Source organism: Microcaecilia unicolor, chromosome 2 (genome assembly GCF_901765095.1).
Source record: "Microcaecilia unicolor chromosome 2, aMicUni1.1, whole genome shotgun sequence".
Taxonomy (NCBI): domain Eukaryota; kingdom Metazoa; phylum Chordata; class Amphibia; order Gymnophiona; family Siphonopidae; genus Microcaecilia; species Microcaecilia unicolor.
In genome coordinates this window covers 97,709,510-97,733,468 of record NC_044032.1, presented here as the reverse complement: position 1 = coordinate 97,733,468, position 23,959 = coordinate 97,709,510, and the positions used below count along the sequence as shown (strand labels likewise).

Below are 23,959 nucleotides of genomic sequence, written 5' to 3'. Positions count from 1 at the left end.
TCAGCATCAAAACGTCATGACGCGAGGGCGGAGCTATAACACTCAGAGGGCCGAAACACGAGGCGAACGCGAACCCCGAACAACGCAAATAGCTCGGAGGGAGGGTCTGCACCGCCCTCGCGTCAAAAAGTCATGACGTCGAGGGCGGAGCTATAAACACTCGGAGGGCCAAAACGCGAGGTGAACGCCACGCCCCAACAAGGCAAGTAGCTCGAGAGACGGAGGGAGGGGGCCCCTTGCTAGCGCCCGTTTCATTGCGCTCAGAAACGGGCATTTTCCTAGTAAAGGCAATAATTCTCTCTCCCCTCTCCTGTATCCATATAAAGCAATAATTCTCTCTTCCCTCTCCTCCATCCAAGTCCAGCATTTCTCCTCTCTCCCCCGCCAACCCCTCCATCCATCCATCCATGTCCAGCAATTCTCTATCTCCTGCTCTCCTCTCCATCCATTTCCAGCATTTCTCCTCTCTTAAACCATACCTTTAGGAATCTTCATGCTATTGACCCTCTACTTACTCTGTCCTCCAGTGTTTCAAATCTCTTCTCTACCACTATGTTATCCAAGTCTGTCAATGAGGCTGTCTCTTCCTAGAATACTATTCTCTCTCTCTACTCTGGATACTCTCGCTCCTCCCATTCCCCGTTCTGTAAAACGTACCAATCCCCAGCCTTGGCTGACCTCTAGAATCCACTACCTACGTTCCTGTGCCTGCTCTGCTGGCCGAACAACCTTTGGCTGAAATCCTGTGCCCATGCTGACTTCATACATTTCAAATTCTGCTGACCTCCTTCCAGCCTGCTCTTTTACTTGCCAAACAGGACTATTACATCCAGTTGACAAATTCTCTTGGCTCAAACCCTCAACATCTCTTTGCCACACTGAACTCTCTCCTCAAAGTGCCTTCACCTCCAACCCCCCCTTCACTTTCCCCCCAGATTCTGGCTGACTTCTTTCATGATAAAGTTCACAAGATTAAACTTGAATTCTCAACCAGGTCACCTCCCCTCTCCTTCCCTTAGTCCATTCTCTCAATCCTCGAAACTCCTGCCTCCTTTCTTCCTTTCTGAATCAACTGAAGAGGAACTACACATCTTATTTCCTCCTCGAAGCTAACTACTTGTTCCTCTGATCCTATTCCACCCATCTACTTAACACTATCCAGCTTATATCGAACGAGAAAAACGCCCAAGTTCACGACCTAAATCGGGAGATGGACGTTATCTCACAAAAACGAATAAGCGGTATAATCGAAAGCCGATTTTGGGCGTTTTCAACTGCACTCTGTCGCGGATGCGGACAAGTTTATGGGGGCGTGTCAGAGGGTGTGGCGAAGGCGGAACTGGGGCGTGGTTATCTGCCGAACAAAGATGGGCGCATTTCAGCGATAATGGGAAGAAAGTATGCGTTTTTAGCTAGAATTTAGGACACTTTTCCTGGACCCTGTTTTGTCACCGAATAAGGCCCCCAAAAGTGCCCTAAATGACCAGATGACCACTGGAGGGAATCGGGGATAACCTCCCCTGACTCCCCCAGTGGTACCTAACCCCCCTCCCACCACAAAAAAATGATGTTTCACACATTTTTATTTTCACCCTCAAATGTCATACCCAGCTCCCTGGCAGCAGTATGCACGTCACTGAGGAGTTGTTATGGGGTGCAGTGGACTTCAGGCAGGTGGACCCAGGCCCATCCCCCCCTACCTGTTACAATTGTACTGCTTAATGCTTATTAGTCGTCCACCCCCCCAACCCACTGTACCCACATGTAGGTGCCCCCCTTCACCCCTTAGGGCTATAGTAATGGTGTAGACTTGTGACAGTGGGTTTGGGGGGGATTTGGGGGGCTCAACACACAAGGGAAGGGTGCTATGCACCTGGGAGCTCTTTGACCTTTTTTTGTTTTTGTAAAAGTGCCCCCTAGGGTGCCCGGTTGATGTCCTGGCATGTGAGGGGGACCAGTGCACTACGAATCCTGGCCCCTCCCACGAATAAATGTCTTGGATTTATTCGTTTTTGAGCTGGGCGCTTTCATTTTCTATTATCGCTGAAAAACAAAACGCCCAGCTCACACATTGTTGAATAAAACATGGGCGTCTATTTTTTTCGAAAATACGGTTCGGGTCCGCCCCTTCACTGACCCGTTCTCGGAGATAAACGCCCATGGAGATAGGCGTTTTCGTTCAATTATGCCCTCTATCTCTCCTACTGTCATCCCTTTTATTTGTCATATCCTCAATCTTTCACTGTCCACTGCGACTGTTCCTGATGCCTTCAAACATGCCGTAGTTCACACCACTCCTTACAAAACCTTCATTGGACCCTACCTGTCCTTCCAACTATCACCCCATCTCCCTCCTCACTTTCCTATCCAAGATACTTGAACATGCTGTTCACCACCATTGCCTGACTTTCTTTCATCTCAAGCTATTCTTGATCCACTTCAATCTGGCTTTCGCCCCATTCATTCAACTGAAACAGCGCTTGCTAAAGTCTCCAATGATACGGTTCCTGGGCCAGATCCAAAGGTCTCTATTCTATCCTCATCCTTCTCGATCTATCTGCTGCTTTGACACTGTTGATCACAGCCTACTCCTTGATACGCTGTCTTACTTGGATTTCAGGGCTCTGTTCTTTCCTGGGTTTTCTTCTTATCTCTCCCAGCGTAGCCTTTAGTGTATACCTAGTGGATCCTCCTCTACTTCTATCCCACTGTCAGTTGGTGTACCTCAGGAATCTGTCTTGGGAGCCTCTTCTTTTCCTCCAGCTATACTTCTTCCCTTGGTACTCTGAGTCTCATCCCATGGTTTTCAGTATCATCTTTATGCTGATGACTCCCGATCTACCTCTCCACACCAGAAATCTCAGCCGAAATCCAGGCCAAAGTATCAGCCTGCCTGTCTGACATTACTGCCAGGATGTCTCAGCGCCATCTGAAACTAAACATACCAAGACTGAGCTTCTTATCTTTCCCCCTAAACCAACCTCTATCCTCCTCCCCCCCATTCTCTATTTCTGTGGATAACATTCTCATCCTTCCTGTCTCATCAGCTCGTAACCTTGGGGTCATCTTTGACTCCTCCCTCTCCATCTCTGCACATATTCAGCAGACTGCTAAAACCTATCGTTTCTTTCTCTATAATATCACCAAAATTCGCCCTTTCCTTTCTGACACACTACAGAACCCTCATCCACACTCTTATCACCTCTTGCTTAGACTATTGCAACTTGCTTCTCACAGGTCTCCCACTTGAGCCATCTCTCTCCTCTTCAATCTGTTCAAAATTCTGCTGCACCGACTAATATTCTGCCAGTGTCGTTATGCTCATATTAGCCCTCTCCTCAGTCATTTCACTGGCTTCCTATACCGTTTCCGCATACAGTTCAAACTCCTCTTATTGACCTATAAGTGCATTCACTCTGCAGCTCCTCAGTACCTCTCCACTCTCATCAGTCTCCCTACTTCCTCCCCGGGAACTCCGTTCACTGGGTAAATCTCTCTTATCTGCACCCTTCTCCTCCACTGCTAACGCCAGACTCCGTTCCTTTTATCTTGCTGCACCATATGCCTGGAATAGACTTCCTGAGCCGGTACGTCAAGCTCCATCTCTGGCCATCTTCAAATCTAAGCTAAAAGCCCACCTTTTGATGCTGCTTTTAACTCCTAACCCTTACTCAGTTGTTCAGTACCCTTATTTTATCATCCTCACTTTAATAGTCCCTTATCTCTTGTTTGTCCTGTTTGTCCTAATTAGATTATAAGCTCTGTCGAGCAGGGACTATCTGTTCATGTTCAAGTGTACAGCGCTGCATACGTCTTGTAGCGCTTTAGAAAGATAAGTAGTAGTAGTACTCTTCCCTGCCCTCCCATCCATGTGCATTTCCTTCCTCTCTTCCCTCCATCCATGTCCAGCATGTCTCCTCTCCCCTGCCTTCCTCTCCCATGTCCAGCGATTCCATTCTGTCCCCTGTCCTCCCCTGCCATCCATGTCCAGTGATTCTCCTCTCTCCCCTTTGCACCCCTCTCATCCATGTCCAACGATTCTCCTCTCACCCCTGCCCTCCCATCCATGTCCAGCAATTCTCTCTTCCCTGCCCTTCCATCCATGTCCAGTGATTCTCCTCTCTCCCCTACCCTCCCCTTCCATCCATGTCTAGTGAATCTCTCTTCCCTGACCTCCCCTCCCATCCGTCTAGTATGTCTCCTCTCTCTCCCTGCTCTCCCCCCCCATGTCCAGCAATTCTCTCTCCCCTGCCCTCCCCTCCCATCCATGTCCAGCAATTCTCTCATCCCTGCCCTCCCCTCCCATCCCATCGATGTCCAGCACTTCTCTCCCTTTCCCATGTCTAGCGATTCTTCTTCCCCCAGCCCATCCTCCTTCTCCACTGCCTGCCAGCGAAGTGATAGAAAGGAGAGGCTGGCAGCATCGGAGCTTCCCTCTGCGAGTCCCGCCTATGTGGAAACAGGAAGTTGAAACAACGTGGGCGGAACTCGCAGAGGGAAGCTCCGACGCTGCCAGCCTTTCTCAATCGCTGCCTGGCACTATTTGCGCTGCTGAGTCCTACAAAAACAGTAAGTAGGGGAGTGAGAGGAAGGGTGCAGGACTCGCTGAGGGGGAAAAGGTGCTGGTACGCCATACCGGTGGCATACCGGCACAAAAAAAAAGCCTGGATTTGATATTTGTAGATTTATAAATTCATTGGAAATAAAAAAAATATTTACAAATCTACTCAAGGAGCTTAAATTAATGGCAGCACATAAAGTTGAAAGCATAGGGCCCTGTTTACTAAGCCGTGCTGTAGGCACGCTAACTTTTTAGTGCACGCTAAAAATTAGTGCACGCTAATGATAGAGGACACCCATTATATTTCTATGTTGTCTCTAGCAGCGTGTGCTAAAGGTTGTGCGCCTACAGTGCGGCTTAGTAAACAGAGCCATAGTGTTATTTATTGAAAGGAATGAATTTCTTACTGAATTACAATCCATATTATGTTTCTCATCCATAGAGAGTATATATTTCACAAGGTAGTAAACCGGGATAAGACCAGGCACTGCCTAGATTTCGTCCTTTTGCTTTCTAATATATTCCTTTTGCTTCTACTCCGTGCTAACTCCTCAGAGGTGTGATGGAGAGCAGAGCTGTCCTCCCCCTGTACGCCATGTTCTAATTCTCTATTTGTATGCCGTATGCGATATAGAAAATACGCCAGACACCAGGAGGACTTGATGAGGATGGGATTGCTACCAAGGTTGTGGCGTCGGTCGGAATCCATTTTGGTGGCGTCAGTTGTTTAAAAATGTACCCACTCCACGCTACAAATAAAAACTTATAACACTTATAATACATAGTAAATTTATCATTTTATACTTTTTTGTCCTGGACCTAAAGTACTGGTAAATATAAGTTATATCCTGAGATGTTGCTGTGTAGTTATTGCTTTGCCACTGTGTCTGCTTCAGTATGTTAGTGCATACAATTATCCCATTCAAATGGGAAGTGTCTTTTGGCATAAAACCGTATCTGCTGTATCTGTATGAGTATGTTATTTACTATACATAGTAGAAGTGGGAGTCAGACAATATTAAAATAGAGGACTTGGAGTCGAAGGTTTGGTGTACTAACTCTAATTGCTCTAGTGCTACTCATAAGAACATAAGAATAGGCATACTGGGTCAGACCAATGGTCCATCTAGCCCACTATCCTGCTTCCAACAGTGGAATGCAGGTGCCAAGTACCTGGCAGAAACCCAACTAGTAGCAACATTCCATGCTACCAATCTCAGAGTAAGTAGTGGCTTTCCCTATGACCATCTCAATAACAGATTATGGACTTTTCCTCCAGGGACTTGTCCCAACCTTCTTAAACCCAGATAAGCTAATCACTGTTACCACATCCTCTGGCAACATGATCTGGAGCTTAACTATTTTTTGAGTGAAAAAAATATTTCCTCCAGTTCCATGTAATTTTATTGAGTGTCCCCTGGTCTTTTGTACTTTTTGAAAGAGTGAAAATCAATTCACTTTACCTGTACTACACCACACAGGATATTATAGACCTCAACCATATCTCCCCTCAGCTGTTTTTTCCAAGCTAAAGAGCCCTAACCTCTTTAGCCTTTCCTTACATGGGAGGAGTTCCATCCCCTTTATTATTTTGGTTGCTCTTTTTTTTTAAGCTCTTCTAATTCCTCTGTATCTTTTCTGAGATAAGGCAACCAGTGGTGTAGGAAGGGAGGGCGGTGGGGCGGTCCGCTCCGGGTGCACGCCGCTGGGGGGGTGTCATCTCCGTTGGTTCCTTGCTCCCTCTGCCCCGGAACAGGTTACTTCCTGTTCCGGGGCAGAGAGAGCAAGGAACCAATGGAGTCGACGCAGCTCCCAGCGACGTGGGCTTGGGGGCGGATCGGTCCTCCCGCCCGCCCCTCGCTGCCAAAGTAAGTTACAATTTATTTATTATTTATTGCATTTGTATCCCACATTTTCCCACCTTTTTGCGGGTTCAGAGTGGCTTACAATACGTTATGAAAGATGGAATACAGTTTGGTACAACTCAGTTATGGATTACATTGTGAGGAGTTATGCGAGACACAGTCAAGTATCATTAAGGAATATAACAATGGAAAAGATCATTGAAACATTGAAAAGGAAACAACGGGAAACTAAAAGGGGCAATACATTGGAAGGAACAACGGGAAACTAAAAGGGGCAATTATAATGACAGGAAGCATTTGGTATACATTTTCTGTGAGTGAAGGTATGAGTGTGGTGAGATTACGGGGGATGAGAAGGTGAGATTAGGGGGGATGAGAATTCAGAGTGGCTGTAATGATGCATTATTGAACAGTGAGTGTGGGCTTTATGTGTTTTGGTTCTTTCCGTAAATTTTCTCAAAAATGCGCTCTGGGGGGGAGGGTACGCGCCGGAGGGGGGCGCCATGCTGCACCCGGGGGGGGGTGCGCGGCGGCAACCCGCCCCGGGTGCCAGCCGCCACCGCTACAGCACTGAAGGCAACTAGAATTGAATGCAATACTCAAGGTAAGGTCACACCATGGAGAGATACAGAGGCATTATATTATTCTTGGTTTATTTTGCATCCTTTTGCTAATAATTACTAGCGTCCTGTTTGCTTTTTTGGCCATCACCACACACTGGGCAGAAGATTTCAGTGTATTGTCTACAATGACACCTAGATCTTTTTCTTAAGTGCTGACTCGTAAGGTGGACCCTAGCGTCAGGTAACTATGATTTGGGTTATTCTTCCCTATGTGTATCACTTTGCATTTGTCCACATTAAATTAAATGTGCCATTTGGATACCCAGTCTTCCAGTTTCCTAAGATCATAGTCTGCATGTGTTTTGAGAACTTGTGAATAGTTTTGTGTCATCTGCAAAATTAATTGCCTCACTCTTCTTTCCGATTTCCAGATCATTTATAAATATGTTAAGTAGCGCCAGTCCTAGTACAGATCCCTGCGGCACTCCACTATTCACCCTCCTCCTTTCAGCAAAATGGCCATTTAACCCTATCCTCTGTCATCTGTCCAATAACCATTTTCTAATCCATAGAAGGATATTGCCTCCTATCCCATGACTTTAATTTTCTCAGAAGTCTCTCATGAGGAACTTTGTCAAAAGCTTTCTGAAAATCTAGATACACTACATGAACAGGCTCGCAATTATCCACCCTCCAAGAAACTCCAAGAAGCCGTCTCGTACTTACCTACATCTCCACTATCCTAGCTGCAAGAATGTACGGTACAAATTGCTCTTCGTCTCCTCTTTTTGCTTTCTGAGTCCACGATACTGGAATGCTCTGCCATCTGCATTAAGGGAAACCTCCGACCACGCCCTGTTTAAGAAACTCCTCAAGACTCATCTATGTGAGAAAAACCTACTCAGCTTCCTTAACTTCCTGCCGTCCCTCCTTGGCTTCCCCTGTTGTCCCCCCCCCCCCCCCCCACCCAGATGTGCCTTCTTCTTTGTTCCACCCTTGCATTTGTTTGATGTTCATTCCTTATAAATTGTTAGCCACATAGAGCCTGCTATGTTGGGAATATGTGGGATATAAATGTTGTAAATAAATATAAATATTTATTCACACCTTCAAAGAAATGAAGCAGATTGGTGAGGCACTTCCCTTGGCTGAACCAATGCTGACTCTGTCCGATTCAACCATGTTTGTCTACGTGTTCTATAATTTTATTCTTTATAATAGTTTCCACTGTTTTGCCCAGCACTGAAGTTGGGCTTACCGATCTGTAATTTCCCGGATCACCCAAGGAACCCTTTTTAAAAATAGCGTTACATTGGCCACCTCCAATCTTCGGGTACTCAAGGGCATCAGAGTGATAAAGAACTAAGATGAAGAGATCTGTAATGTAAGTGTGCTCACTTGTGAATTGTAAACTGCTATTTTAAGGCATATGTAGAGACAGGAATTGTTAATGTTAAGATAGCTTAAAGCTCTGTGGGAAGGTGGCCTGAACCCAAAATCTTTCCAAGAACCCTGCACTTAGCTAGGGATACAGGATGGGGGAGGGGTAAACACTCCAGTGAAGAGGCAAAGAAGGCCCCCACAGAACCAAGGCTTCAGTGACAGGAAAGGGAATCCAAACTTGTAACATTATGCAATTTACTGTAGATTCTATCAATTGGAAATGAAGATAGGGATTCACAGCCATATTAAGAGTACTTTTGTAAAGGTTGTTTTCCATGGGTAACCCCTGTTTTATGTGTGAAGAAGACTTTCATAAAATAATGCAACCATAAATACACACAGCACCACTGGAACTATCTTCACCCCTGATCTGAACAACCTCTTAGAAGCTAAGCAGTGTCGGAACAGCTAGTACCTGGCTGGGGAACCAGTAGGAGAGATTGTGGTGTGGACTGCAGGAAGCAACAGTAAGCATTTGTTAACAGAAATCAAGGGCACCCTGGTGGGGCTGTAATTGCCTAACTTTCAACACCCAGAAATGGATAGAAACAAAACAACCAGCAGACCTAAACTGCTTTTTTTAATATAGGAAGTTTTAGATATACAGAATAGGTGGCTGGAGCAATAGATGGAAGAACAGCAGCCTTATACAGTAATGATGGACTAGATCTTTCTGTGGCAGGGAAATGGATCATAAGTGAAAAATTAAAACAATAGGTGGTCAGGCATTTGAACTACAGAAAGGAAAAGTGGAAGCACTGTGAATCATCATTGAGAGAGAAGATGGCATTTCCATTCTCACAATTGTAGTCCACAGACCTGGACTCAAATGGAAGAACCGGACGTGAGTGACAATGATCAGCGCACTGTGTGTTTTGATGTACAAACTAAGGTGGAATCCAGTCACACTAAACTCAAAAGTCCTCTCTGAAAGCTTAATAGAATGGGATGAAATTTGGTATGAGAGACACATTGAGAAAGGGGCACATTTAGTTTGAAAATGAGCTAAATTGGACTGGGGATTCTGAAGAAATATGTCTCAACCCCCCCCCCCCCCAACCAAAAAAATGGCCTAATACATTTCTGTGGTAGGAGTTCATCTTCTGTAGCATTGAAAATTTAACGGAATAGGACAACATTTTGGTATTTGGGAAAAAAATAATAAAGATGCATCTAATTCAAATATGAGATAAATCAGAACAGGAGTTCCACACCAATAAGCCCCCTACCAACCCCCCCCCCCCCAAAAAAAAAAAAAAGAAAAAACAATAGCCCAATGAATTTTGGGGGGAAGAGAGTTCCAACCTCTATAGCATAGACATTTCTACCCCGCAAAACCGTCCCACAAGCCAAGAACTACCCCTTCAAGTGCCCCACCCCCAGTCTATCACCTGCAACTACCACACTACCCTGCATACTGTTCCATCTTTAAAAACTACCTTCCTAACTGACAGGGTTTTATTTTTTGTTTTTTTTTAGTTGGGCAGTTTACAGGATGCTATCTGCTTACTACTCCACTACCCCTCAAACTGCCCCATCTCCAAACTTCCTATCTACAACTGCCCCACCACCCCACTAACTGTCCCATTCCCAAAATCTACCTGCAACTGCCCTACCACCCCACTAACTACCTGCACCCATCCTTTCATGCCGACCCACCTCCACAAACTGCCCAACAACCAAAACTACCCCCACAAACTGCTCCTACCCAAAAAATATACATGCCCCACCAGATTGTAAACTACCCCGCCCCACTGCCCTAACACCCTGCAAACTGGTCCTACTCCCTAAAACAACCCCTCAATTTCCCCTCCCCCTACTACTATCCTCACTCAAACTTGCTTTCCACAAACAAAATACATGCAGTGCTCAGAAATACACATGTGTATACACACACACACGCATGCAGTGCTCAGAAAATACACATGTATACACACACACGCACGCTGAGGGACTGGAGAGAATTCCATGACAAAAACAAGGCATATAAGTGCCGGAAAGCATGCAGGGCATGCATGTCATTCGTGTGTGTGTGTGTGTGTGAGAGAGAGAGAGAGAGAAAGAGTTTGAAAGGTGTAATTTCTTAATCATTATGTTATAGTGAATCAGTGTATGTATACTGCTTCTATGGGAGAAGCAGTTTCAACAGCTGTATTTCTTTCTTGCCCCCTCGTCAAATGCAGAAACTTCATTTCTACAGCACCAAAATTTTTGCCAGATCATCACCTCCCTTCCTGTGATTACAGCTACCTTCAGGTCCTCTGCCCCCACTGTCTTCTCATTGGCTGGATCTTATCTACAGTTTTGCTGCTAGTTACAATGGAAACAGGCAGGGCAGCTCACTCCCACTGGGGAAAGGGGTACAGGGGGAACTTGAGAACAGTGGGATTTTGCATTAATGTCAAAACCCTCTGCCGAATGCTGAAAAAAGCCAGACTTAGGAATCCTAACCTCCTGAGTTGTAATCCCCCCTCAACATGTAGGCACATGAATGTTCAGAGTTTGCCAATAGCTTAATCTGGCCCTGCCCCATGGTATGTATGGCTAGTTCTGGAGCATTAGCTTTGGGGGGTGGGACAATTTGTGAGACAGTTGCAGGGAGCTAGATTTGGGGGTTGACAGTATGGAGTGTTGTCAGTTTTGAGTAGGGTAGTTCTTGAGAGAAAGGGAGTTTGTGGAAAAATGGGGCAGTCACAGGGGTTAGTATTTGATGGGGAAATTTACAGGGTGGTGGGGCAGTTGGGTTAGTAGTGTTTTGGAGTGGGGCATGTTGCAGGGAATATTTGTTGGATGTGGGGTGATATGTTCTGTCCTCATATGTCCTGTCTGAAAGATTGTCTTTGTCTCCTCCCCATTCTATCACCCCTACCTTGATGTAATTTTTAACTTGTAAACCATTTTGATGAGCTTCTGTATGTATAGTGCTATACCAAATAACATTGAACTTGAAAGATGCGCCAGTGCGGGTTTATGCTAATATTTTATAACAGAATCCAGGTGCCCAGTTGCCATTATAGAATAGGGACTCTCCGTACAGCATTGGGGTGCATACAAGGGGATGCCTAGTTCTAAAATTGCCCCCCTAGTGCGCCTGTATTGCACTGTATAGACTTGGAGAGTAGCTATTCTTGCAGAGAACATAGCTCATTGAAATGCTCTCCTTCTGATATGATCTACCAATCTAGAATCTTTGACCGGGGGGGGGGGGGTATTAGAACAATCTGTGCATTTTTTGGCTTTCCACATTCCTGCTTCCATGATTACTACTACTATTAATCCTTTCTATAGCGCTACTACATACACTCAGCACTGTACATATTATATGCAGGTAATTTCTCTGTTCCTAGTAGGCACACAATCTAAGGTGCTTTTTGTACCTGGGAAAGTGGAGGGTTAAGTGACTTGCCCATGATGACTGAAGAATATGAAAATTGAACTTTATTAAATCCTGGAGATTTGGACTTTGCACTTCATATCCATGTGTTTAAACACTGGTGGAACAGAGAGTGGCTTTTGCCACATGTGGAATTGTTGGTCCTTGAGCATTAAAGATTAATATTTTGCCAGTTATATCAGAGAGTAATCTGAGCAGTCAATTTCCAGTTTACAAATAGAAAGAAAAAGTATCTCAAATACAAAACTCCAAGTTGATTTTGTTTTCAGTGGAAACATATACCTGTAGGTAAAAAAAAAAATCTCCCTTTATACTGCTATGGATTTACAGCCTGTCTCACTGACACAGACTACCCAATAAGTACCGTGGATTCTTTTAGATTCATAATAAGTAAATGAAACCTTTATTAGGGAAGCTAAATCGTACAATGATTAAGATATATACAATGGTTAGCACATATACAATCATTAGCTCTATACACACAATAATTAGCTAAACAATCATTACATCACTGGTCTCTACATCTAACTAAAAGAAAGCTATGAAACAGATATATATATATATATATATATATATATATATATATATATATATATATATATATATATATATATATACATACATACAATACCGGTCTCCATCATCCAGGCTCTTATCAACAGCTGAGGGGGGCCCAGTTCACAGCAAGAGCTAGGAGCTTGGGACCAAGAACAAACCCTCTGCGCAGTCCGTACGTTACTCACAGATGAACCCCGACTCTGCTGTGACAAGCCCTCCCTTTTATTAGGCTCTGAGCCCATGTCCAGAGCTAAGGAAAGTTACAGAAAGCTTCTATGGAAAATTAAAGAATGCTTCTCTGCTTACGTCTGTGGGAACGTGGTCACGTGTTTTCCCAAGTCCAGGTGGCCAAGCTGGGCCTGGGAAATAAGAACCATCCTCCCCTTTGCATACCAAATTAGTTAGAGCTGTGTGTTCTTCTGCATTCCAACTTGTTTTTTATATTTACAAGAAAAGTTACTTTCGGTCAAAGACAGAGTTGAAAAACAATCTTTAAAATTCACTTCCATTACACCCTTTTATGTCCAAAAGGTATGTATATTCTTAACAAAGTTCATTGAAAACTTATATCTATTGAAGAACTTATCTGCTTAAACTCTTGAAGAATGCCCAATGAAGACCTTCATTTCACATTCTACCCATGCAGTTTCAGAGTGGAACCTCTTGCTTAATTTTCCATTTTATGTCAATTGACGTCACATGTTTGGCAAAACTTGTATACCTCAGTCTGCAAGCACAACCAATCAGCAGTCAAAAGAGCACAGAATTAAAAAATTGGAACTCTAAAGAAGAAATTTTCAATCTATAGACATGTTAAGGGCAATTCTATAACTTGGTGGCTAAGAAAATTGGCACATATGTGCTATTCTATAGGGTAATGCATAAGTGCCTTTAGCATGTATTACAAGAGGGTGTACACATGGTCAGAGTGTGCTGGGAACACTGCTTTTTAACATATTTATAAATGATCTAGAGATGGGAGTAACTAGTGAGGTAATTAGTTGCTGACGACACAAAGTTATTCAAAGTCACTAAATTGCAAGAAGATTGTGAAAAATTATAAGCAGGCTCATTTTCGAAAGAGAAGGACGCCCATCTTTCGACTCAAATCGGAAGATGGGCGTTCTTCTCACAGGGTCATCCAAATCGGTATATCGAAGTGGATTTTGGATTGCTTCAGTCACAGGGACAGCCAAAGTTCAAGGGGGCATATTGGATGCGTAGCAAAGGCGGGACTTGGGCATGCCTAACACATGGACGTCCTCGACCCATAATGGAAAAAAAGGGCGTCCCTGATGAGCACTTGGATGACTTACCTGGTCCTGTTTTTCTTATGACCAAGGCACAAAAGGTAGCCGAAATGACCAGATGAAGACTGTTACCTTTGTGGAGGAAACAGTGAGCCCTCCAAAACCCACCAGAAACCCACTGTACCCACATCTAGGTGCCACCCCTTTACCCATAAGGGCTATGGTAGTGGTGTACAATTGTGGGTAGTGGGTTTTAGGGGGGTTGGGGGCTCAGCACACAAGGTAAGGGAGCTATTTTCCTGTGAGCATTTTATGAAGTCCACTGCAGTGCACCCTAGGATGCCCGGTTGGTGTCCTGGCATGTGAGGGGGACCAGTGCACTACAAAATGCTGGCTCCTCCCATGACCAAAGGGCTTGCATTTGGTCATTTCTGAGATGGGCGTCCTTGTTTTCCATTATTGCCAAAAATCAGAAACGACCAAGTTTAGGGACGACCATCTCCAAGTACGACCAAAATTTCAAGATTTGGGCGTACCTGACCATATTATCGAAACGAAAAAACGGACGTCCATCTTGTTTCGCTAATACAGGTTTCCTGCCCCTCCATCGAGACATTTTGGGAGGACGTCCTCAACAAAACTTGGATGTTCCTTTCGATTATGCCTCTCATGAGGACCTTACGAGACTGGGAGACTGGGCGTCTAAATGGCAGATTACGTTTAATATGATCTAGTGCTAAGTGATGCATGTGGGAAAGAGGAACATGAATTATAGCTACGTAATGCAAGGTTCCTTGTTAGGACACATTGCAATACTGAAAAATCATGATCTTTCTCATCACAATTTGTTACTAAAGATGCCTCCATTTTTTTCTTTATTTCAGAACTGCTTGCATGCTATCAGTCTTGTTTTTGTTGTGATTTTTTTTCTATTTATAATTTGTTACGAGGACACTGGGTAGCATACACCACAAAAGTACATATACAGTACAGTAATGTGCCATCATGATATATAAGTAGATATAAAAGTACATCTATTCTATACTGGGTGAGATTTATTGATTACATCTTTTTATATGGACCAATTCTGAAGTTCGTTTACAGGAGTTTGTGAGATTGTTGAACCCTTTGAATAGACATCTCCATTTCACCATGACTTTTGGCTATTCTCATGTAACCTTTTTGGACATTTTAGTCTATAAACAATCTGGGCAGCTTTACACTATGTTGTTCAGAAAAGACATTGAGAAGAACAACTATTTGAAATTTGACAGTTGTCATCCAAGATGTTTAGGAGCCTCCATTCCCATCGGTCAATTTCTACACATTTGTAGACTTTGTACCTGTGAGGATGAATTTTAAGAAGTGAGCAGATATTTTGGGCCAACATTTCTGGACTACAGATAGCATTATAGGGTGGTTTGACAAAGCATACTTGAGAGCGTTATATGCAAATCCAGAATGATTGAGACAAGAGAATCCTCATTCTCTAATATGGAGAAACAGATCTGTGTCTTGTCGTATTCTGTGACTGCTAAGGCTATTGCTCAGAGTACCTACAAAAACTGGGCACGTGTTGCAACTTCATGAAGTGTTTAAGGAGGGTACATAAGTACATAAGTATTGCCATACTGGGACAGACCAAAGGTCCATCAAGCCCATCATCCTGTTTCCAATAATGGCCAATCTAGGCTACAAATACCTGGCAAGAACCCAAAAAAAGTACAATACATTTATGCTACTTATCCCAGAAATAAGAGTGGATTTTCCCCAGTCCATTGTGTAGCTTTAACTAGAGGCAAAAATTTGTCTAAATATCTGGTAAAAATCACATCTAGACACCAAGCGTACCCTTAAGCAGGGAGGGTTGCATACCTACTGTGGCAACTATATGCATGCAGTACCTCAGTGAACCTCATGGAGTAGATCCATCCTAGCACTGGACATGTTTATCATCTGTCTGCTCACACTGCTTGTAACTCTTAAGTTTGTTGTATATGTCTTTGTGTGTTCTTGCAATCAATTATATGTGGGGTGCACCACTAGAGCCATAAAGCCATGTGTTATTGAACAGCGCAGCCGATGAGAACCCATCAAGAGACAGCCCCTATGATGGCTCATTGTTTAGACAAGGGTCACTGTGAGGGAATGAGCGATGTAGGTGCACGAAATACTCACTGGTGCAGTTCAGCCCTCTTTCAGCAGATGCACTAGTTTGCTGAGGCAGAGGCTGATTCAGTTCAGCCACCTTTCGGCAGGTGGGCGCTGGGCTGAGCCTGAGTCAGAGTGTGAGGGCTCGGGCCAGGAGAAAGCTAAAAGCCCTGAGGCTGCACAGTTTAGAGAGACCCAATGCGGAGGTTTCCAGGAGGGAGCTCCAGGAGAGAAGAGGACTCCACTTTAAGCTAAGCTGCTGTACTGTAGGAGAGGATTAGGGAAGCAGTGTGGCTCACGATTAACCCTCCAGAGTGTATGTGGGAAAACTATCAAGGTAGGGGAGAACCTTGAATTCTATGCAGAAAGAACTTGTTTTGAAGCATGTCCAGAGGGGAACCCAGGAAGTCGTTAAGTTTAACAAATTTTTATTGAAGAATGAACAAATGAAATACACCAATATAACAAATCTTTTATTTGAACTGACAATCATTGCTTTAGTCCACCCCTAAAACCCCTCCCCCTCTAAAACCCTTCAACCCCCCCCCCCCTCATCCCCTTAAGGTCCCACAGACATCATAAGAGTGCTTGTGCTCTTATGACCCTCTGAGCCCAAATCAAGTAACGAAACGCACCAGTGAATTCCCTCCCTCATCCCAACAATGTTAGCAGGACTTCACAATATGGTAAGATCGAGAAAAAAAATCATGTTTTACATGTTATTAAGGATCAAACCTCGTTTTCTTGGGTGCAGGGATTGGAGGTATGGTTCCTAAACCAATAAGAATTGCTTCCTTCTCTTAGCAGATCCTTTCGCATCTCTAGCCTCTCATGTCATCAACAAGTGTAGTTGGTTTCTCAAGTGCCAAAAATTCAGGGACTCCGGAGATAATCAATATTGTAAGACACATTTGCATGCCACCAAACTCATCTTATGGAATAACAAACTGTTGCCCTTGTGCCTGCCTCGATATGACCCCATTCTATCTAATAAAACCTTCAACTGTACAAGTCACCCCTCCCCCCAGGAATGAGATAATATATTTTTGATTGTCACCCAAAAACCTTGTATCTTGGGGCAACTCCAAAATGAATGATAAAAAGAGTTAGCGTGTCACCCGCACTTAGGACATATTGAGGTCTTTATCCCTCCCATATGATATAATTGTAATTCAGCAAAGTAAGCCCGATGTAACACTGTAAAATAGCATTCTCTCAGTCTTGTGCAAGGCGTGAGGGTTTGGAATACTTTTAAGATTTTTCAATATATCCCAATCTAATAAGGAAATACCCAAGTCCATCTCCCATTTATGCCATCAAGTATCTAAGTTCCTTTTGGCTCCTGTTGAGTCAGGGCCTGATGCAATCCCAGGAAGTGGTTAATGAACACTGTGTTGGGCTAGGTGAGAGGCCAGTCCTAGAGAGAGAGGTGCTGACAGTGATATCTGAGGAACCAGAGACTGTAATGGTGCAGGACTAAAACCTGTGAAGTAGCAGGGGTGCATATGTTGAGTGAAAAAAATTAAATATTTTCTCTTTTTCTTGAAAACCCTGTATATCTGAGTTTGTGCCCAATCCATGCCAGACCCTTGACCACGTTATTAGTCACCAATTTTCTGAACTTCCCTGGTTCATTATTGAACTGGTTTCAGTGATGTATAAGGGAAACAGAAAAGTAGTTGTATTATTCAGAGAAAAGCATTGGATATTTTGTGTTAAGATCTGTTAAACCTGATGGTCTTAATGATGATATTGACTGCTCTGTTCTTTGAATGCAGTTGGGTAGCAATAAAGTTGTGTCTTTGACATCATCACATTTCAGTTTCTTTTTAGAAGACTGCACCAACAGGTGTGCCATTTTGGTTAATGGATAGAGGATGCTAATGGTGATGTTGTGGGTGTTATTTGTGAAAGAGTACTGGTCCTGACAAAGAAAAATCAAAATGGAGCTTCTGTAGAGCAGCGACTCAAAGATTGAGCCTTCTCAAGATTATTGTGTAAAGGCAGTATGTTCAGTTTTAAATAAACATAATTTTTCAGCCCTTTTATTTTTAACTCATTTTTGAGCTTTAAGCTTCTCTCCATGACCTGTTTTACATGTGGGACAATTCTTGAACTCTGATTTCATATATGATTTATTACCTTTTGCACATATTTAGGCACATTAATATGGAAGGTTATGTGATGTGAACATGAGCATTTATGTATGGTCCTGAACAACATTGGGGGCACTTCATATCAATTGCTCAATGATATTATCAATTGCTCAATTACCCTTCACTGAAAAACCCTTCCTCACTTTCATATATATTTTTATGCATGCATACTAATTTGAGCTTATCACATTGACTCCTAGGATAGGTTATTTTTGGATTAAGTTCAGTATTTACCTCCCCGACTCTATTAGGGATTTTTTGTGTTGGCTTGTAAGGTTCATGTCCACAACAGGAGCCTCCCACTGCACCTGCTGCCAAAGAAGAGGAAGAGGTTTCCCCAACTGTTCCCTCGGAGTTGAGAGTGAGCCAGTGACACTCACGTTAGAGTCACCAGCAGGTAGCTCTTGTGCCATGGAGGAACCACAGCCAAGTGACAATAAGAACACCCCCCATGTGATCTAGTCCAAGCAAAAAGGAGGGTCAGCACAACTTCCACAAAAGAGAGTCAAAGAACAAACCAAAGGTGGAAGAGAAGAACAGTAAGAGCTTCTCAAAAGTTTATTTGCCAGAGAACAATGATAATCCACAATATAGTAATCAGGGATGTACTCTGGGCAAACAATAGGGTTGAGTATGACAAATAAACTTTGAGAAGCTCTTACTTCCAGTTTGCCTGTGTCCTTTGGAACTGTTCTTCTCTTCTACCTTTGGTTTATTCATTGCCCCAGGTGTTTGCAGAAACAAACGCTCGCCTGTCTTTCAATGATGTCTTTGAAAGGGAGTTGGAGTGGAACACTGGAAATCATAAATTGGCTCAAAGGATGTGCCAGGAGATGTGCCTTGCCCACCATTCTTTGGACAAGCTAGGGCAGATGTCAGAGAAACACACAAGGGCCTGTGTGATGAGATGAAGGACAGGTTCACTGAGATTGTGGAGGATGGCGGACATCCTGTGGGAAATGTCCCAACGAACACTTCACGCCTTCAAAGGTGAGTCGTGGTTCTTTCCCCTCTTGAGTCCTTCTTCCCTGCTGTTTCCCAACTGCCAGTGTTGTTCAAAGTACTAGGTCAGATAGTATTTAAGTAAAAGTAAAAATAAATGTATATTTTAACACTTAAAAGTACAGTGAATAATACATTACAAAATTACTTAAGTGAAAGTAAAAATGTTATTGCCTGATATAATACTTTGAGTAAAAAGTAAAAATACTGCAACTACAATGCATGCAACTATTGTAACATCTTTACGCTAAGAACTTTATTGCCCTACAATTCAATCCACTTGATTTTAGAAAAACAACATTTTTGAAAATGACTATTACTCATGCGAGTGTGCTTGTGAGTCATTAATCCAGCACAGCTGAGCAGGTTTTCACAATTGCACTAGCAGACAGGGGATTGTTCAGTCTGATAAAAAGTTCCTTCAGATCAGGCCAGGTTGCAATATTACTGATGGCCTTCTGACTGGGTCTGCAGGTTTTACTCGCAGGACTCTACAAAAACACTTGACTTCTCTATCGCAAAGAATACTTATTGTCATTATCACCTGCATTAGTAGTGCTAATTCATCACTTGCATCTTCACCTTCATTATCATTGGCCTGGTGTCTAATTACTGTATATTATCGTCATAGCTAAGAGCTTTGATTCAAGGCTTGACTTTGGTTCAGGATCTAAAATGAGAGAAAACCTTACAGGCCCATGACTCTAACCTGAACTCCAGTGTGACTGCAGAACTCATGATCTGTTGTGACACTTTCATGCAGCAGAATGAGGAACGGACGTAGGTGGAAAAACAGCAACATGGTGGTCACAGCTGTTCTGCAGCTGACAGAACAAGATAACTCTTCAGGAAAATGACCTAGCTTTCTAAGAAGAGCTAATCCATTATATTATTAGCATTTCCAAGAAGAACTAATCAACTCATTACTATAGCCAATCAGTGTTGGCCACGGTGTTGGCTTGTGTCCAATGGGGCATGATTGTTGTTGTGTTACCTGTAGCCTGAAAAAGACCTATAAGATGTATGCCCTTCCTACTTCTTTAGAGACTCAGACCCAGAAGAACACCTATATGTAGCTGTGGTACTGTACTCTCATAAGCAATTAATTGTACATATACTCGGAGAATAATAAAAGTATTTGATTGCTTATATATTCTTTGGAGTCTCAGATGCAAGCAGCATGGTTGTGTTGTGGCTCTGTGACCCCCTCCCATGAGAGGTTAAAATTTGTAATTGTAACTTTCTCTTGGTGAGTAATAAAATCTCTAACTTCACTTTCTCATATGTGTGGCCTTGTATTTTATCTCTCTAAAGCCGTTATATTATATACTAGTAAAAAAGGCCCGTTTCTGGCACAAATGAAACGGGCGCTAGCAAGGTTTTCCGCGGAGTGTGTATGTTTGAGAGAGTGTCTCTGAGAGTGACTGTGTGTGAGAGAGTGAATGTGCAAGTGTGTGTGTGTGACAGAGTGGGAGTGGGTGCGAATGTGTCTGTGAGAGAGTGTGTGTATGTGAGAATGAGTGTGTGCGAGTGTGTCTGTGAGAGAGTGAGTGTCCTCCCCTCTCCCCCTTCCTCAGGTCTCAGGACCCCCTCCCCTGTGGTCTGATGACACCCCTTCCCCCCCCCCTCTGTGTTCTTAGGGACCTCCCTTCCCCCCTCCTCCCCCCCCCTGTGTGGTCTTAGGGGCCCCCTTCCCCCCCCCTTCCTAGGTCTCATGACCCGCAAGACACATGTTGTGTGTGTGCGATACACAGTGTGTGTGTGTGTGTGTGTGTGGGCACTCCCTTGCATATGAATTCTCCCTTTTCCATCATGTTCCTCAACCTCTGTGCATAGAGCAGAAATGAAATTAGAGAAGCACTCATTCTCCAAAGTGCCTTTCTGTCTTTTATGGCTCTACCGGATGACCTTTATACGTGACATTAGTTGGGGGTATAGATGGGCATTCATAAAAGCGGACTTTGTTAGGGGTTCCCCCCTCCTCCCAAATGTATGTAGTGAGAGCTGAAGGGCTTGAGAAGTCAGAAGCAGGTGCTGCATTGGGTAAATTGGGCAGCCGCGGGAAAACCACAGAAACGGTCCAGTGATGGGGGCGCAGTGAGGTCAGCACACCGGACCCAGCAGCACCTTTGTCGCATCTCATACTCACCCCTCCACCTGCAGCGTGACAGCCGGCTGCCTGCAATACCAGAGGACTTAGCAAGTGCAGGGAGAGCGAGACAGTGAGAGAAGATGTGCCAAAGATTGGTTGTTCGTTGCGTGTTACATATCGGTTCGTGTCGTCCGGTTGGCTAGCATTGTTGTGCTGTTTGATTGGTCCTCCGTGGCTCCGCCCTCAACGTCATGACGTTTTACGCGAGGGTGGAGCAGACAGTCATGGTGCAACTGCGATCTCTACCATGACAGAAGTTGGAGATTTGCGATGTGGCTTCATTAGAACTTGGGGTTGTGAATTATGTCCGGAAGGGGCGTGGCTGAGGGCGGGTCTATGAATGGAGGTGAGTGGTGGTGACAGCCTAGGAGGGTGAGTGGTCCTGACAGCCTACCCTAGGAACAGTAGATTCAGTGCTTCACTGAACGTTGAGGTGAGAATTATTTATATAGATGATGATAGTTTCGAGAGGTGGTAAAAATACTAAACACCACTGGTCTTTCAGCAGCAGCCATGGTTAAGTTGTGGCTCCCATTTTCTCCAATGTGCAACACCCCTCTGCTGGACATGTGTGCCTCTAATTATCTGTCTAGTTCCATCCACACAGGTTTCCAAGATGCCAGGCCTGTTTACCGCTTTTCCCCCTACCCTTGTGCCTGGTGTATTGCCCCATACTCTGGTGTTGCATGGTACATATAGTCTCGCATTTCCCCTTCCCATCGCTTTGCTCGCTGAGACTGCCTCTAATTCTTTCCTGTATCCCTTCAAAGGCCCATAATCTGTACTGGCTCAGCGCACTCCCAGCATATAGTATAAGTTGTAACTCCTTCTTTCTCTGATGTGCACCACCCCTCTGCTGTCCATGGTTACTTACTGTGTGTATGCTATTACATGGAATGCCAACTTATCTTTCTCCAATGTGTTTCTTTACTGATTTTGCCTTTTTCTTTTGCTGTATCCACAGGCCTGCCTGACACCTTCAACATGGATAAGTGCCGAGTGGGGTCTTTTATTACAGTGCCCTTTTCTGTTGTGTTGTTTTGTTTGTGTTGTTGTCTACCCTGTTAGATTTTTAATGTAAATTATTAAAGTATATATATATATATATATATATATATATATAATAGGGTATAAAAAATTTATATTCTGCATTTTTGTTTTACATATTTTTATTGAACTATAAAATAAACAGGAGGTGTCATAATGGGGGCAATGCACTCCAACCTTGTAAGAATCTCATCACCAATCATTTGCAGCTTCTGTGACACCTGTTGACAATACTCCTTGATGCTGCACAGGGTATTGCCCATCTGCCCCTCAGCTGCACCTGTGGCTGGTGGCCTTAGCCTCCACTCCGAGGCATAGGAGCCAACTTTTCAAAATGATTGGGGTGCTGAAAATTTTTTTTTTTTACAGGTGGTGCATTCCTCCCTCCCTCCTCTCCCCTTCCCTCCTCTCCAAGTTCCAGCCCCCCCTCCCTCCGAGTTCCAGGGAGGCCCCCCTCCCTCCGAGTTCCAGGGAGGCCCCCCTCTCCTCCAAGTTCCAGGGAGGCCCCCTCCCACCTCTCCTCCGAGTTCCAGGCCCCCTCTCCCCTCCGTGATCCAGGCCCCCCTCCCTCCCTCTCCTCCAAGTTCCAGGCTCCCCTCCCTCCCTCTCCTCCGAGTTCCAGGCCCCCCCTCTCTCCTCCGAGGTCCAGGCTCCCCTCCCTCCCTCCCTCTCCTCCGAGTGCTAACCCGCCCTGCGCTGCCCGCCCTCTTCGCCCAGTCCTTTGCCTGCTCCTCGCCTTCCTGCGTGCCGCCCAGAATTTAAAGTTCTTACCTCGGGGTTCGGCGGCAGCAATGAAAGGTGAGCAGGCCTCGGTGCTTCAGCCTGCCTGCCTTCCCTTCTCTCTCAGCTCTGCCTCTGGTCCCACCCTCATTTCCTGTTTCCGCAAGGGGGGCTGGGAACTTCCCGTTCCGGGACTTCCAGCGGGTCAAATATTGGAGGTGCTCGAGCACCCACAGCACCCACGGAGTCAGCGCCTATGCTCTGAGGTGTATCTCACAGATAGATGTGGCAGCCATTGCAGCAGCACTCTGGGGAACAACCTCCAACACTAGCACTACTTGCTTTTCCACCTCCACCTCAGGCACCGTAGTGTTTGTGTCAGAGGGTGAGGCCACAGGGATATCGGATATCGGGGAGTAGTAGGCTGTGGGGTGAGAGGGGGACAAAGTGAGATTGAGGTGCTTGGAGGGGAGGGAGAGGTGGGGGCCCTGGTAAGCATGGAGGAACAATGTGGGACTGGGGCAGTTGGAGGGACACACACGGTATGAATGGAGCTAGCAGGTGGGAGGTGCTAGATGCTGGGTCAGTTGGATGATGGATGGATGAGGGCGGGAAGGTAAACATGGGGATGGGGAGGAGAAGGGGGATGACAGTGCAGTTTGGGGGGGGGTGAAGCGGACCCAGTGGGTGGGGGGGGGGGGTGATAGGGTGGAGGCCCTGCGGCATTGGCCTCTTCCTCTGTACCTGACAAGAATCAGAACACAAATTAGGGACTTGTGACCTGCCCCTCCCAAAACACCACATATGCTAATCTATGCTTAGTACAATGCGATACTCACACAGAAGTTACACTAAGTAGTGGTGCGATGATGGCCCTCTGGAGGAATGTCTGCTGGAGTGTCACAGAGGGACAGGGAGTAGGGGGGGGCTCTAAGTGGGAGGGGGAAGAATCCCTCTCCTCTTCTGAGATGTTCTGAAAGAAAGGAATAGGGAACTGTAAAATCAACCAAAAATCGCAACCTGTACAACCTACCCCAATATTCTGCCAAATATTCTATGGATCAACAGTTTCTCCGATGTTTCCAATTATGTACTGG

General features: G+C 44.7%; 1 long non-coding RNA gene across 1 annotated transcript; it reads right to left on the bottom strand.

Moving 5' to 3' along the window:
* Positions 1-450: 450 nt before the first annotated feature.
* Positions 451-19,672, bottom strand: LOC115463004. The gene is made up of 4 exons (XR_003940983.1): positions 19,557-19,672; positions 18,075-18,079; positions 2,138-2,142; positions 451-463 (listed from the first exon to the last, which is right to left on the bottom strand). It is a non-coding gene; the product is annotated as an uncharacterized LOC115463004 (long non-coding RNA).
* Between the last annotated feature and the right edge of the window lie 4,287 nt (positions 19,673-23,959).